This window comes from Cnephaeus nilssonii (genome assembly GCF_951640355.1).
Source record: "Cnephaeus nilssonii genome assembly, chromosome: 22".
In the NCBI taxonomy this organism is placed as follows: Eukaryota; Metazoa; Chordata; class Mammalia; order Chiroptera; family Vespertilionidae; genus Cnephaeus; species Cnephaeus nilssonii.
Window position 1 is genome coordinate 23,606,266 of NC_137093.1, and position 14,217 is coordinate 23,620,482.

General features: G+C 55.6%; 1 protein-coding gene across 3 annotated transcripts in view; it reads right to left on the minus strand.

Moving 5' to 3' along the window:
• The window catches only part of TPST2 (tyrosylprotein sulfotransferase 2), a 40,588-nt gene that overhangs the window by 22,987 nt on the left and 3,384 nt on the right, over positions 1-14,217 (minus strand). The window contains exon 1 of one of the 3 annotated variants that reach the window (XM_079763220.1): positions 13,723-13,742. The exons of 1 other annotated variant lie outside the window; for it this stretch is intronic. The gene's annotated coding sequence lies outside the window, so the exon portion shown is untranslated. Of the gene's footprint in view, positions 1-5,375; positions 5,457-13,722; positions 13,743-14,217 lie in introns of those variants that run through there. One more of the 3 variants, XM_079763218.1, reaches the window with a different exon arrangement.

A 14,217-nucleotide genomic window follows, 5' to 3' on the forward strand; every position in this document is an offset into this window, starting at 1 on the left:
GGCAAGAGGGCAGGGAAAGGAGGTGGACGAGGAACAGACTGTGCCTGGCCTTGAATGCCAAGTACGGAGCCTGGGGCTGCCCGGGGCATCGGGGAATTGTGAATGCCGGTCAGGCTGTGCAAGGCTCTTAGTGTCTCAGAACCTTAGGGTCTTCTCTCCTTGGCTAGCACCAATCTCACTTGCCCGCCTCAAAGACACAGGGCATCCTGAGAACATGAGAGGTGAGGCGCATGGCCAGGTGGCCCAATGGTTAAGGCATGGGAGGAGGGCTCGGGAGGGGCTACGGACATGTCCATGGCTGCCTCTGCCAACAAGGACTGGCCATGAGACCTGGGGCCAGTTAACTTCAACAGCCTCAGTTTTCTCATCTGTAAAATGGGGCTGAACTGCCTACCTCAGAGGGTTGCTGGGATAACTGTTAAGTGCTCCGGGCAGGACCCAGCAGGAGAAGGATTTCAGTAAATGCCAGCTATTCATTTAGCATCATCTCTAATTAGACATTCTAGTTAAATATTCATGGCACAACATTTACAGACCTGGATCCGTCTGTAAAAAAGGATTCATGAACCTGAGGGATACCTGGGCTGAGATGTTAGGTGATAAATAGGCTATCCGATCCCCTTCTGGTAAATATTGATGTTGGAAAAAATACTCAGAAAGGTACACCCTGAAAGGCGAAGTGGCGCTTCATGTCTTTCTCCCCCCACTCCCTGACCTACAGGGCTAGACATCAGCGGTTTGATGCGAAATAAAGGAGAAATGAAATCAGGCGATTTCTAGGTTTGTTACATAATTTCAGGACCTTGAGTGCTGGGACGCAGAGCCAGCCCTGGAACAGGCCTGGGAGCCTCGGAGAGAGCCTGGTGCGAGGCCCAGGACAGTCCGGCCAAGGGCACAGGGCAAGGTCACGGAGCAGCCCGCGTGGCCTGGCCCCCTCTCTGCAGGCAGCGGGCTGGTTCCTCCTCCCCAGAAGACGAGGGAGACCGGCCTCCTTTCAAAGTCTGGCTCCGGAGTCAGGGTGCGGCTCCGGGCTGGGCCATGGCTCTGTGGCCTTGGGCAAGAACTTACCCTCTGTGGGCATCCGTCCCCTCAGGTGTGAAACCAGAGTCCGCTTCTGCAGCCGTTGCGGACGGCTTTTGTAAAAATTAAGTTTAAGGTAATGCATGTAGAGCACTTATCACTGTGACGGGCAAACAGCGGGCGCTCCCATTATTACTAGTATTCTTATTATTAGTATTTGAAATCTGGCTCTGTCATGAAGAATCTTTGGTAGGCCATGGCATGCTAATCCAGGGGCACAGAAAGGAGATTTAGTCTTGGGTACTAGGGAGCCACGGCACGTGCTTGAGCTGAAGCAGTAGAGTAGAATGCTGAGGCTGTACAGGGCTGGCAGCCAGTGCCCACCTACAGGGTCAGACTGTGCCAAGGGCCTCCATCGTATCTCCACAGCCTCGGCCGTCCTCCCATTGCACTGCCGCTGGGCAAAAACACAGCACAACTCCCACAGGCTATCCTGCCCCTTCCGGCCTTGCCTGTTTCCTTGGTGCCAGCTGGGCTGGTGAACTTCAGGCGATCAAGAAGCGGTGGGGTTTGAAACAAACCACGATGGCCTCGGACCACAGGTGTGATGACCAGGAGGCCAGATGCCTTGCAGGGGGGTGGGGGGGGGAGACATGGCGGCAGAGGAGACGTGGCCCCTCCTTCAGAGCCGGGAAGACTGGTTTCCTCCTACTTTGCTGTGTGACCTTGGGAAAGTGTCTCCCCCTCTCTGAGCTCCAGCTGGCCCAATGCAAAGAGGTTCTTAGAACTGCTTCCACAGGCTCAGGGGCTGCCACAGGGGCGCAGCACAGTAAAACAGCCATGCTGTCCTCTATGCCCACTGCGTGCCAGGCACTATGCCAAACACTTCAGGTGTGTGTTTTCCTTAAATCCTCAGCTGAGAAGTAAGTGGGTCCTTCTACCATGCCTTTGTTTTTTTGTAAATCCTCACCCAAGGAGATGGATTTTTTTTTTTTTAATTTTAGAGAGAGAAGAAAGGGGAGAGAGAAAGGGAATCGAACCCACAACCTTCTGGTATACGGGATGACGCTCCAACCAACTGAGCCACCCGGCCAGGGCACCATTCCTATTTTCTAAATTTACTTAATTATTCAAGTCACTGGAACAATCTTTGTATTTTTGAAAAAATAGAGAAGGCTGCCCTAACCGGTTTGGCTCAGTGGATAGAGCGTCGGCCTGCGGACTCAAGGGTCCCAGGTTCGATTCCGGTCAAGGGCATGTACCTTGGTTGCGGGCACATCCCCAGTAGGGGGTGTGCAGGAGGCAGCTGATCGATGTTCTCTCTCATTGATGTTTCTAACTCTCTATCCCTCTCCCTTCCTCTCTGTAAAAAATCAATAAAATATTTAAAAAAAAAATAGAGAAGGCTGACGTCTGTCTGGAGGAAAGTCTCCAACCCCATCCCCGTCCTTCATTTCTAAGAGGCACCCTCACCTGCCTTCTGAGGTTACAGCTGGGTGCCCACCTGGATGAAAATCACATGGCGCTTCCCTCCCACCTTCCCCAACACCCTCCCTCCCTCCTCCCCTCCACATGCTAGCATATCACACCAGGGGTTCTCAATCGGAGCAGATTTGCCCCTTTGGGGACAACTGGCAATGTCTGGACACAGTTTTGGGGTCATCTAATAGGTGGAGGCCAGGGATGCTGCTCAACATCCTGCAATGCCCAGGTCAGGCCCCACCACAAAGGGTCATTTGGCCCAAAATGCCAGCAATGCCAAGGCTGGGGCCCCAGCTCACGCGGAGCCTTCTGAAACGGGCACGGCTCCCTCCAACGAGGTCGTGGAGATCTTTCCATTCCAGTGTGTTTGCTCCGACATCAGTAAACACTGCCTGAGCGCCCGTGTGCCAGATCCTGTCCCAGCACGGGGACACGTCGGTTAACGACACTCACACGGAGCCCCAGCACTCACGAGGGCTCCATCCTCATGGAACACAAGACATCGATTCCCAAGACCCCGATGGATCATCCCGCGGAGCAGGGATGGCCCCCCATGCATCTGGCCAAGGCCTTCCTGGTGGCCATTTGGCTGCTGTCATGTTTGATGCGCGCACCCTGTCCGTCACAAAGGAACACGTGTAAGGGCACCTGGGACTCGGTAACCGCATCAGGAGCTGCAAGCTGGCTAGTCCCACCCCAGGTACTGACCAAGACTTTGCGAGAAGCTCAGGCTCGGGGGGGGGGGGGGCACCTAAAAGGGGCCACGCAGCCTTTCCACGGCAGCAGGCACTGCCCAGGCGCCTCCGAAGGCCCGCCCCCCAGCCCCCTCCTGCAGCACCTTTGCACTGTCCGACGCTGTTTACCCAGAGCTGATGCTTCCTCCCATGTTCCAGATGTGGAGATGGAGGCCGAACAAGAGTCCAGACCACCAGAGTCCGCGACCTCTAAGGCCTCCCTCAGCTCTGGCTGCTTGGATCTGGCCACCTCCTGGGGCTGCTCCGGGCCAGCTTCCTGCCCAACCCCTCCGGCCGTCAGGAAGCCGCACGGAGCAGGTGGGCGGCCAGGGTACAGTTCACCGAGCAGAGGAAGGACAGTCCCCGAGGGAGGGAACAGGCTCTGTGGGCTGGCATCTGTGCCTTCATGTCCAGCCATCCAGGACGGAGGGCCAGGCGGGGCCACGGGGCACGCCTACCCTTGTCAAGCACCACCAGAATGCCAGGGCTCCTGCTTGGAAGGGGGAGGCTGGGGGGAGGTTGGGGGGAGGGGGAGGCTGGGGGGAGGGTTAGGACGGGGGGGCCGTGCAGCAGAGGGAAAGGGCTCCAGCTTTGCTCTCACCAGCTACCCTCTCAGCCTCAGTCTTCTCCCCCTGAAAAATGGGCTCATACTACTCTCTGCAGGGAGCTGCTGGGGGCCTGATGTGCACGCGTCGCGCCATCGGAGCCCTGCCCTGGGCGGGCACTGGGCTGCTCTCCTGAGCTTACTACGTGCTCACAGCAACTGCTGTGCTCAGCACTGCTCCCTCCCACCGGACAGGAGGGAACGGAGGCTCAGAGAGGTCCCTCTGCTCATCCCGCTAACTGGAATGTCACACCGTACCGCAACTGTCCATCTCATGATGGCACTAATGACATTTGGGCCAAATACTGTGGTGGGGGCATCCTGAGTATTGAGCAGCATCCCTAGCCTCTTACCCATTAGATGCTGGTAGTACCCACTCCCCAAGTCATCACAACCAAAGATATTTCCAGGCATTGCTAGGTGTCCTCTGGGGGCACAAATCACCACTGGCTGGGAATCAGTGCCTGGCACACAGACGGTACCCAAATGTGCAGAACAGAAGGCACTTACTCAAGTATACGCTAAGGCTTGCCTCCTCCAGGAAGCCTTCTGTGATGCCCTAGCCTGGTGAGTGCTTCCCTGGGTGCCCACAGGTGCAACCCCCTCCGTATTAGTCTTGTTCACTGCTGCACTTTCAATGCTTGGCCCAAAGACTGGTATACAGCAGGTACTTAATAGATGTTTACAGAACTGACCTGAGAAACAGGGATGACTTAGGTTGAAAAGCCCCCACAGGGTCAGTTTTGCCCATCAGCTCAGGGCTCTTTCATCCCCAGCAAAGGTGCCAAAAGTCATCTGGAGTGATGACTACCAAGAGCGGGCCGTTTATACTCCAAACACTGGGCTAAATACTCTGCTGGGTTTAGAGAGGGGAAACTGAGGCTCAGACAGATGAAGGGCTTGACCTGTGTTCAAATCAATGATTTCCTGGTTTCTCTTGTTACTGATCAAAAGACGTTACACCTGGAAGAAGATCTTTACAATACATATATCAAACAAGGTATTCGTGTCCGGAATATATACAGACCTCTGTGAAATCAATAAGAACAGGACAGGCAACTCAATAGAAAAATGGGCAAGTCTGAAGAGATACTTCACACCAAAGGTTATCTAAATAGTCAATAAGCATATGAACGGGTACTCAATCCTATCCATTAGGGAAATAAATGCAAATTAACAGTACAATATGAGACCACTGCACATCAGAATGGCTTAAAAAAATAAAGATAAGACCAAGTGTTGGCAAGGATGTGATGCAACCAGAACTCTCATGCTCCACTGGTGGGAGGGTAGCCTGGCACAAACTCTTTAGAAAACGCTTTGGCATAACAGATGAAAGCCGAACATACGCCTTGTTTAGGGCCCAGCAATCCCACCGCTAAGTATACATCATCGGAGATGCAGCTACCTGTTCACCGACGGGCACATATTGAATGTTCCCAGCACCCCTGTTTGCGGTGGTCCCCAACTGGAAACTACTCAGATGTCCATGAACCAGAGAACGGGTAAATAAGTACAAAGAAGTGTACACTAACCAGCCAGGAGGAAGAACAGGCCAGAACTTCGTATTATAATATGGATACATCCCACAGCTATCATGCTGAGCAAAGAAGGCCTATACAAAAGAGAACATGTGTGTGTTTAAGTAGCTTTTCTATAATAATAAAAGCATAATATGCTAATTAGACCGGACGGCCGAACAGCGGAACGACAGTCCGGACAACCTTCCGGACGAAGCTGGGGCTGCGAGGGCCTACGCTTGCACGAATTTCATGCATCGGGCCTCTAGTATGTATATAAAGTAAAAAGACGGGCCCAATCAATCCCTAGTCGGAGACTTCAGGATGGTGGTTACCCTTGGGGGGAACATGACTAAGGGGGCACAAGGCATCTTGGGGGTGGGTGAGTGCTGGGTATGCGCTTTGAAAATGCATCGAGCTGCTCACTTAGGATGTCTGCACCTTCCTCTGGTGTGACAGATTTCAATAAAAATAGTCTCAAAGAACCACACTTCGTCAAACGCTGAGGAATGATGTTGCTGGCTGGGTGTCCTGTCCTCCCACCCGCACGCCTTCCCTGTCGGCTGAGAGAGAAACACAGGGACTCCATTCATTCATTCAATCCACACTCACTGGCAGGAGCTCTCCCGGGGCCAGGCATGGTGCCAGGCACCAGGAACATAGAGGTGATCCGAGCCACGGCCTCTGATCGTGCCACCCACACCCCAGTTCTTGGCACAGAGACCCCAAAGCCCACATACAGTAAATGTGCAGCCAGGCTGAGGCGGCTTTTGATCAGAGGCCAAGGAGGTGATGTCTGTTTGTCTTCCTCTCGCTCTCCCGACCACCCCTCGGCCAATGACAGTTTTCAGGCTTTTTCCTTACGCTGGGCCAGGCCACTCTGGCACAGACAGCAGGAGTTCCGTCCTCTGCCCTCGCCCCTCCCTCCCGCCAGGCTTTCCTGAAGGCTGGTGACTCCTGGATTGTCACCTCCCGCCCAAACCTCTTTCCTCAAAAACGGACTCAGGTTCAACTGTCTCCCTGTCACCTCTGCTTGGGCACTGAGCTGGTTCCTCCAACTTCATGCATCCAGAGCCGATCTCCTGGACTCCCCCCCGCCCCACCCCCACCTGCCCCCGGACATTCCACCTGCAGTTGGTGGCAGCTCGTTCTGCAGGCCAAGAGCCTCAAAGGCAGCCGAAAGCCTGAGTCCTCTCTCTTTCAGTCCAACCCAGCAGCAAACCCTGTCAACGGCGCCTTTAATTTTTATTTTTTATTTTTGTTAATCCTCACCTGAGGATATTGAGAGTGGAAGGGAGGAAGGGAGGGAGGGAGGGGAGACAGGAAGAGGAGAGAGGGAAAGGGAGGGGGAGAGGGAGAGAAACATCGATGTGAAGGAGACACATAGATTGGTTGCCTCCCGTGTGCAACCAGACCCGGGCCAGGGATCAAACCCGCAACCCAGGTACGTGCCCTTGACCAGGAATGGAACCCTCAACCCTTTGGTGCCGGGCTGACACTCTAACCACGGTGACACTAAAGGCACAGGCGACCAAAGGAAAAAGAGACAACTGGATTTCATGAAAATTAAAACATTTTGTGCATCGAAAGATACTATCCCAGAGTAAAAAGGCAACCCACAGAACGGGAGGAAATCTTTGCAAATCATGTATCTGATAAGGGATGAATATCCAGACTATACAGAGCTGCCCTAAGACTCAACAGAAGCAGCCTGATTAAAACATGGGCAAAGGGCCTGAAGAGACAATTCTCTATAAAGATGTTTCATGTGTGAATGGCCAATATGCAGGTGAAAAGATGCTCAACCTCTAATCATCAGGGAAATGAAAATCAAAACCATAATGAGAAACGAAGTCACACACATGAGGGAGGCTACTATCGCCTGGCCGGTGTGGCTCAGCGGTTGAGCACTGACCCAGGAACCAAGAGGTACCTGGTTCGATTCCCGGTCAGGGCACAGGCCTGGGTTTTGGGCTCGATCCCCATTAGTGGGTGTGCAGGATGCAGCTGACAGATGATTCTCCCATCATTGATGTTTCTATCTCTCGCCCTTCCTCTCTGAAATCAATTAAAAATTTTTTTTCTTTTTTTTTTTTTTTTAAAAAAAAGGAAGGCTACGGGCATAAGACAGAAAACAAGAGCTGGAGGGGATGTGGAGAAATTAGAACCCTGTGCGCTGCTGGTGGGAACGCGGAATGGTACAGCTGGGAGGCTGCTACCCCTCACCGCCAGCGGATGCAGACACGCCACAGGCCCTGTCGACCTCTGCACCCTCTCCACTCAGGTGGTCTTCTCCAGGCCCCATGTGATTTTAAAAATAAACAAATGTTTTGACAAATTGATTTCCAAAGGCTTAGGATGCGGGCTGGAGCCAGCTAACCCCTCTCGCTCCTGTCCCCCGGTTATGAACTGGAGTCTCCCACGCTGGAGCGACTGGAGAACATACTCGCCCTGAGGTCGGAGGTCGTGGCGATGCTTTTTGCTGAGAGAGTTCGTGGCTGACTTCCCCCTTGCCCTGCCCTGTTGATGGGTTTTAAAACTGCATTAGCGTCCACTTGGTTGTGGAGGTTCTGAAATGGCTGGTGGCCAAAAGGTGGGGAAGCTTGACCAGGAACAAAGCAAGCAAGCAGCAAGCACTGGCCGGATGTAACGTCCCCGTGCGATGTTCCCAGATAAGCTGGTGGGAACCATTTGTTGTCCTTCAGCCAAGAAGCAAAAGCTTACATCCCGGTGGGCTTTGGGGCATGAGTGGTGGGTGGGGGTGGGATTTGCATGGGTTTTTAAAAGATATTTAAAAAAAAATGCTTTTTATTGATTTTTTGAGAGACAGAGGAAGGGATGGGGGGGGACGGGGACGGGGGGAGAGATCCATGAGAGAGAAACATGGATTGGCTGCCTCCTGCACACCCCACTGGGGATCACACCTGCAACCTGGCATGGACCTGACCAGGAATCGAACCGACGACCTCTCGGTACATGGGATGATGCTCGAGCAGCTGAGCCACACGGGGCAGGGCCGGGTGGGGGTTTTAAGGGCACGATTTGCAGGCCCGGTTCTGAGGCCGCACATAGCAGGGAACCCAGTTTCCCAGGGCAGACATGCCCCTCGGCCTCCCTCTTGGAAAAGCACAGCCCAGGCCTGGGAGACCCTCTTCCCTCTCCCCTGCTCCTGGGACGGACAGCGGGGAAGAATTTCAAAGGCTTCAAAGAGCTGCTCAGAACAAAAGCAATGAAAACAATAACAACAACAAAAACAAAGGCACAAACCCCTGAGGAAGGGAGGTTTCTAAGGTTCACTGCCCTCTGGGTCTGATTCGGAGCGTGAATGGCCTTCTCCTACGGAAGATGGTTAGGGACTCCGGAGGAGCCTGGGGCCTTGGGGGAGAGTACCTCCATCTGCACACTTGCCTGGACAAGGCCAGGAGCAAGGTCAGGGAGCAACATGCTGCGGGAGGCCCTCCCTGGAGAGTGAGATGGTTTATACCTAGAGGCCCACAGCCGAGCAGAACAAGATAAACCTGGCTGGATTACGTTGTTCGCCCATTCCACAGATGTGGAAACTGAGGCTCAGGAGTTCAAGGACACCCCCCACACACACACACACACTAGGACATCAGTAATCACTGGCCAAGATTATCCTGACGTGGACATCCAAGCCTTCCTGTCCCTGTACTGATACTGACATTCTTCATTCTTCCTAAACACCGCCCTTCCCTTTCGCCTGCTCACTCCAGTAATCACGGTCATATTAATAATAAGAGTAGGAACATCAGTAGCTACCACCTGCTGAGGGCCTCGAATTTGCAAGACTGTGCATGGAGCGCTTCATGAGGCCCATCTCCTCCTCGCAGGTCCTCCCGAACAACGACACTGTCATTTATGTGCCTTCCTGACGGTTAACTGTGTGGGGTGACTGGACTGGGCCAAGGGATGCCCGGAGAGCTGGGCAAACGTGATTCCTGGGAGTGCTTGTGTGGTGTTTCTGGAGGGGACTGAGGAAAGATCACCCTCGGCAGGGTGGGCGGGCGCCATGAATTGGTGGAGCCCCTGAACAGCAAAAGGGTGGGCGAAGGGCCACTTTGCTCTCTGCTCGAGCTGGGACCTCCGTCTTCTCCTGAGCTTGGACACGGGTGCTCCTGGTTCGCAGGCCTTTGCACTTGGACCTGATCATACCACCAGCGCGGGCTGAGGGTCCCAAAGCTGGGGCAGCCACAGGCCTGCTGAGAGCAAGCACAGGGGAAACGGTGGGGCTACAGAGACCCCCAGGCCCTCAGGGGAGGGAGAGCTTGTCCGAGTCCCCCAGCAGGTACGGGAGGGCAAGCCAGCCTCAAACCCAAATCTCCCTTCCTAAGAGGGGGTTTTCACACGACACCCACAGGGGGCCCTCAAAGCATGCACCAGCTACACTCTCCCTGCACTGCTTGCAGGGGATGGGGACCCACACCCGTCTGTACTTCAAAGCTACGTGCTTGATCTGAGCAAGTCACCCCACTCACTCTCTAGACCTCTTTCCCCATCTGTGAAAAGAGGCTGGACTAAATTTGTAATCTGCTCTTCTCCCCAAGACGCTTAGCCAACCTATGGGCACTGCTGGCCTGCGGTTTGCTCCTGAGGGTCAATGAAAGGAGCTTGGGGCCAGAGGGGTGGGGGGTGGGGCGCTAAGGAAATGACCTGTGGGCGGAGCCTACAACAGGCAGGTGCCCCAGAGGCAGGGTAATCAACTCCCCACCCCAAGTGATGAGCCCTGCGGAGCGCCCCAAACCCAATCAAACCCAGTGTGGTATCCAGCCCTCTAGCTACCAGCCCGGGCTTCCTCTTCCGCCCCCACAGCCCCGGGGCCGGTGGGGCGTGGCGTGGGCGTGGCGAGGGGCCCGTGGGCGGTTGGGGTGCGATTCAGACGCTCCAGATCTCCCAGGGGCCTCCACAGGACAGGGAAGTGGCTGCACCACCTCTCCCACGCCAGCAGGCTCTGCAAGGGCTCTGAGGGCTCGGAGGCAGGATGTCACTCACAGCCAAAGGAAGTGGGACGCTTTTCATAAGAGACAGGCTGAGAGCTGTGCTTGCGGGCCTGTGCAAGGGGCGGGGGGGGGGGGGGGGGGGGAGGGGGGGACTAGTGCAGCAGGGGGCGAGGAAGAGGACGCAGAGATGGAGAGGGCCTTCCAGCCATGGACAGAGATGGGGGAGACAGAAACAAAGAGGCCGGGATAGGGGGCGAGGCATAAACAGGGAGACGAGGATGGGAAGGAGACAGAGAAAGACAAAAACAGACCAAGACGGACCCAGGGAGCAGGAGCAGCTGGGAGCAGGACCTCAGCTCCAGGCAGCACCCACGCCTCACCCACCACAGCTGACAGTCATCCCCAGCCCCTCAGTCAAGGCTCCGGAAGCTTCAGGGGAGGAGCAGAACACCAAGTGCAAGGTCACTGCTGGACTGACCCCCTTCAAGCCTCCCACGTCCTGTCACTGGGCTCCCCAAAGTCCCACCTGCTGACGTTGGCCCCATCCAGAACCCTCGTATCTCTCACTTAACAGCTGTGCTAAATGGATTCAGTATTTTCAAAGAAGAGGTGCTGTCCCCACCTTCCCAGCTCAGCACCTCAGGTCAGAGATGTGGGTCACTCTTCTGCTCATCGGAGGCCACCACCAGAAGGGACACCCCAGGACAACGGAGACCTGGTGGCCTCTAATATCCCGTAACCCACGGGTCCCTATTCAGCACATAGGTACCAAGGGCCTGGTATGAACCAGGCCCGGTGCCAGGCGCTGGGGACACACAGTGACTGCAGATGCCAGTGGAGGGGGCACTCAGTGGCAGTCCGTGCCGTGATGGATGGATGGGTGACTCCGGGGTAGCCTCCGGGGCTGGGTGGACCTGGGTTTAAATCCTGTGCTGTGCCACCAGGCCCGTGTGACCCCGAGAAAGTGCATCTGAGCTTCAGTTTCCGGGAAGGGGGTGGCCTCCCTGGTACCCAGTCAGGGGAGGCCGGCTCCCGGCAGCTGTGGGATGTGCTGGGATGCAGGCGCACTGGCCAGTACTCACAGGGAGGGACTGAGGCTGCCCCGGTATCTCAGGCCATCTCACTGTCTCACTGCGGGTTAGTTGGGGCCTGAAGCCATTAAGGAGGGACCCGGGGGCCAGAGACAGGGCCTCCTCATCGGGAGGTGTGGAATGGGGACAGCTTCCTGGGTGTTAAAAGCCCGGAGGGTTCTGAGTGGCAGGAAAGGCAGCAGGAGGCCAGAGAGCCCTGATGTCCTAGAAGCCGAGCTGGCTGCAAAAACGCTGTTCGAAAGCAATGGAAGGACTTGTCCACGTGACACCGGCAGGGCCTTGGTGTCCTCAGAGCCCTGAAGACTGCGCTGGGCCAGAGGGCCCTGAGGCTCAGGCAGGGCACCCGTGGGACGAGGGGGCGAGGAGGGGGACTGGGGACCAGGAGAGCCTGGGCCATCTGAGCGGCAGCCTCAGGCCACCCCAGTTTGGCCCAAGCTCCCGAGTTTCCAAGAGAAGTGAGAAATTGGAATTATTCTCTACAAATATTTTTCTGTTGGCTCCATTGAAAATAAAACGCCCTGGGTGCCAAGTAAAAGCCACCCTGTGGGTTGAAGCCATCGACTGGCAGCTTCTGTTACAGCCCAACACACCCATTTCACAGTGGGGGAAACTGAGTCTCAAAGAGGGGAAGCTGCTTGCCCAATGCCACACAGTGATGTGGAAGGAGCTGGGACTTAGGTGCCTGCAAGCTCTTACCCACGCCCAACTGCTCATGCGTGTGGGAAGCGCGAGGGAGTAAGGGGAAGCGGGGGATAGGAATCTACACTCAAAGCCAAGGTCTGCTTGTTCTGTCCGCCCAGGAAAGGGTGAGGACAAAGGGACCGGGATGAGCATTTATTATTAATATACAACAATTTTGTAACATAACATGTAATAATAATTATGTAATAACTAGAGGCCCAGCGCACAAAATCGTGCGCAGGTAGGGTGCCTAGGCCTAGCCTGCGATCAGGGCCATCTTCTGCCTGCTCTCCAGTCCCGAGTCCTGCCCCGCCACCACCCACCCCGGTTCCCCGTGGTTCCCTGTTTGCCATCCAGCGATTGGAGCCTGTGGGCTGGGGGGGAGGGACCGAGAGGTGGTCAATGCACCTCATAGTGACTGGTAGATCAGTCGTTCTGGTCGTTACGACATTATGGTCAATGGCCTTTTATTATATAGGAACAGGATAACTGACATTTCCGGAGTGTTTTCTATGCGTTGGGCATTAAGAAAGGGTATCGACAGGGGGTAAGATGGTAATTAAGAACATAGACTCTGGATTTAAGTCCTGTCTCTCCCACTTCCTAGCTGGGTGACTTGGTGAAAATTACTTCACCTCTCTGTGCCTCAGCGTGTTCATCTCACAGGGCTGCTGGGAGAACTGAATGAGTTAACCTTTTGCACTCGGATGTCGAGTGTGACTCGACACGGTTAGCATTAGAATAAAGGAATCGAGAAAAAAGCAAGCGGGTGCAAAGGGTTAAAATACATAAAATGCATTTTTAATTACTGCCTTTGACAGCTGGCTCACAAGGGACGGCACGCTCAGGAGTCCAAGCAGCCTGTCTGAACGGGGCCCCACATTGTGCCTGGTGGCAGGTGGGTGCTCACCCGCATCCCCTCCTGTCCAACAAGCCAGGAGCTGGTCCTATTGGCGCCTGTGCTGCAGATAAGAAAACTGAGCGTAGGCGTAGGGAAGGCGGCCAGTGGCCCCAGGCACACCAACCCTAAGCAGAGCAGCAGGATCCTGATGCAGACCCACGCCTCGGAGCGCGCTACCACCGAGCCTGCCTTCTGGCCGCAGCAGTCTGGGTCAAAAGTCTGGCTGATTCAAGAACTCACTTGGCAGGGGCTGGATGCCCTCCCTTGCTGCCTGCCATCTGAGCACACAGGATAACATGAAGCTCCTCCCCAGGCGACAGCCCCAGACGCTCCCCCGGGCGCATGGGCACTACCCTCTACGGTGCTGCCCTGCAATTTGTGGGGCTTGGCCCAGCTCTAGGCCACAGCCCGGGGTGGAGGATACCCGAGAAGGGGCATGTCAGGAGGCGGGTATTCCAGAACCTTCTCTGGAATGGCCTCAGACAGGGCGGATGTGTTCACAGAGAGCCAGGGGCCTTGCAGGCGGTAGGAAGAGGTGGAGAGCGGGAGACAGGGAGACCGGGAGCTGGGGCTACCCAGACAAGCTTCCACGAGGCCACATGGCCAATCCCGGCCACCAGGCCACTCTCGGGCTTTCAGATCACCAATACCGACCACATGCGACCCGCCACTCTTCCTACCAATCGGTCCATAAAGTCACAGAGACAACGCCCTAGGACAGCCTTACTGACCTCGAGGTGCTACTGCATCGGTCCTGGCTGAGTCCACGCCCATTCCCCGGCAGGGCACACTGAGGTGCAGAGAGGGGCAGCCCCCTGCCTCGCCTCCCAACCCTGTTCCCATTTCCCAGGCTGCCTTCTTCGTGCGCAGGAATTCGGGATCTAAAAGGTGCAAGGACGGGAAAGGATGCACAAATGAATAAAAGCAGAGCCGCCAGAGGCCTGGTCTCAGGTGTCTCACGAAGGCCACTCACGTGGCCACCAGGGCAGTTCACCTGCTCAGTGAGCTTGGGGGGCCAGGGTGGGACACGGGCAGGACCAGGTTCCCTTTCGAGGCCAAGGGACAGGCCTCTAGGAAACCCAAGCGTCTCCCTGGCCTCTATGGACCCTCAGCTGTCAGGGGGACCCCACTCCCGCGGGCCTGGATTATGAGGGTCTGAGCAGTTTACACCTTTCCTTCACCCCGCCCACAGGTTCCTAGCAAGCTCTCCCAGGTCCCGTGCAGGG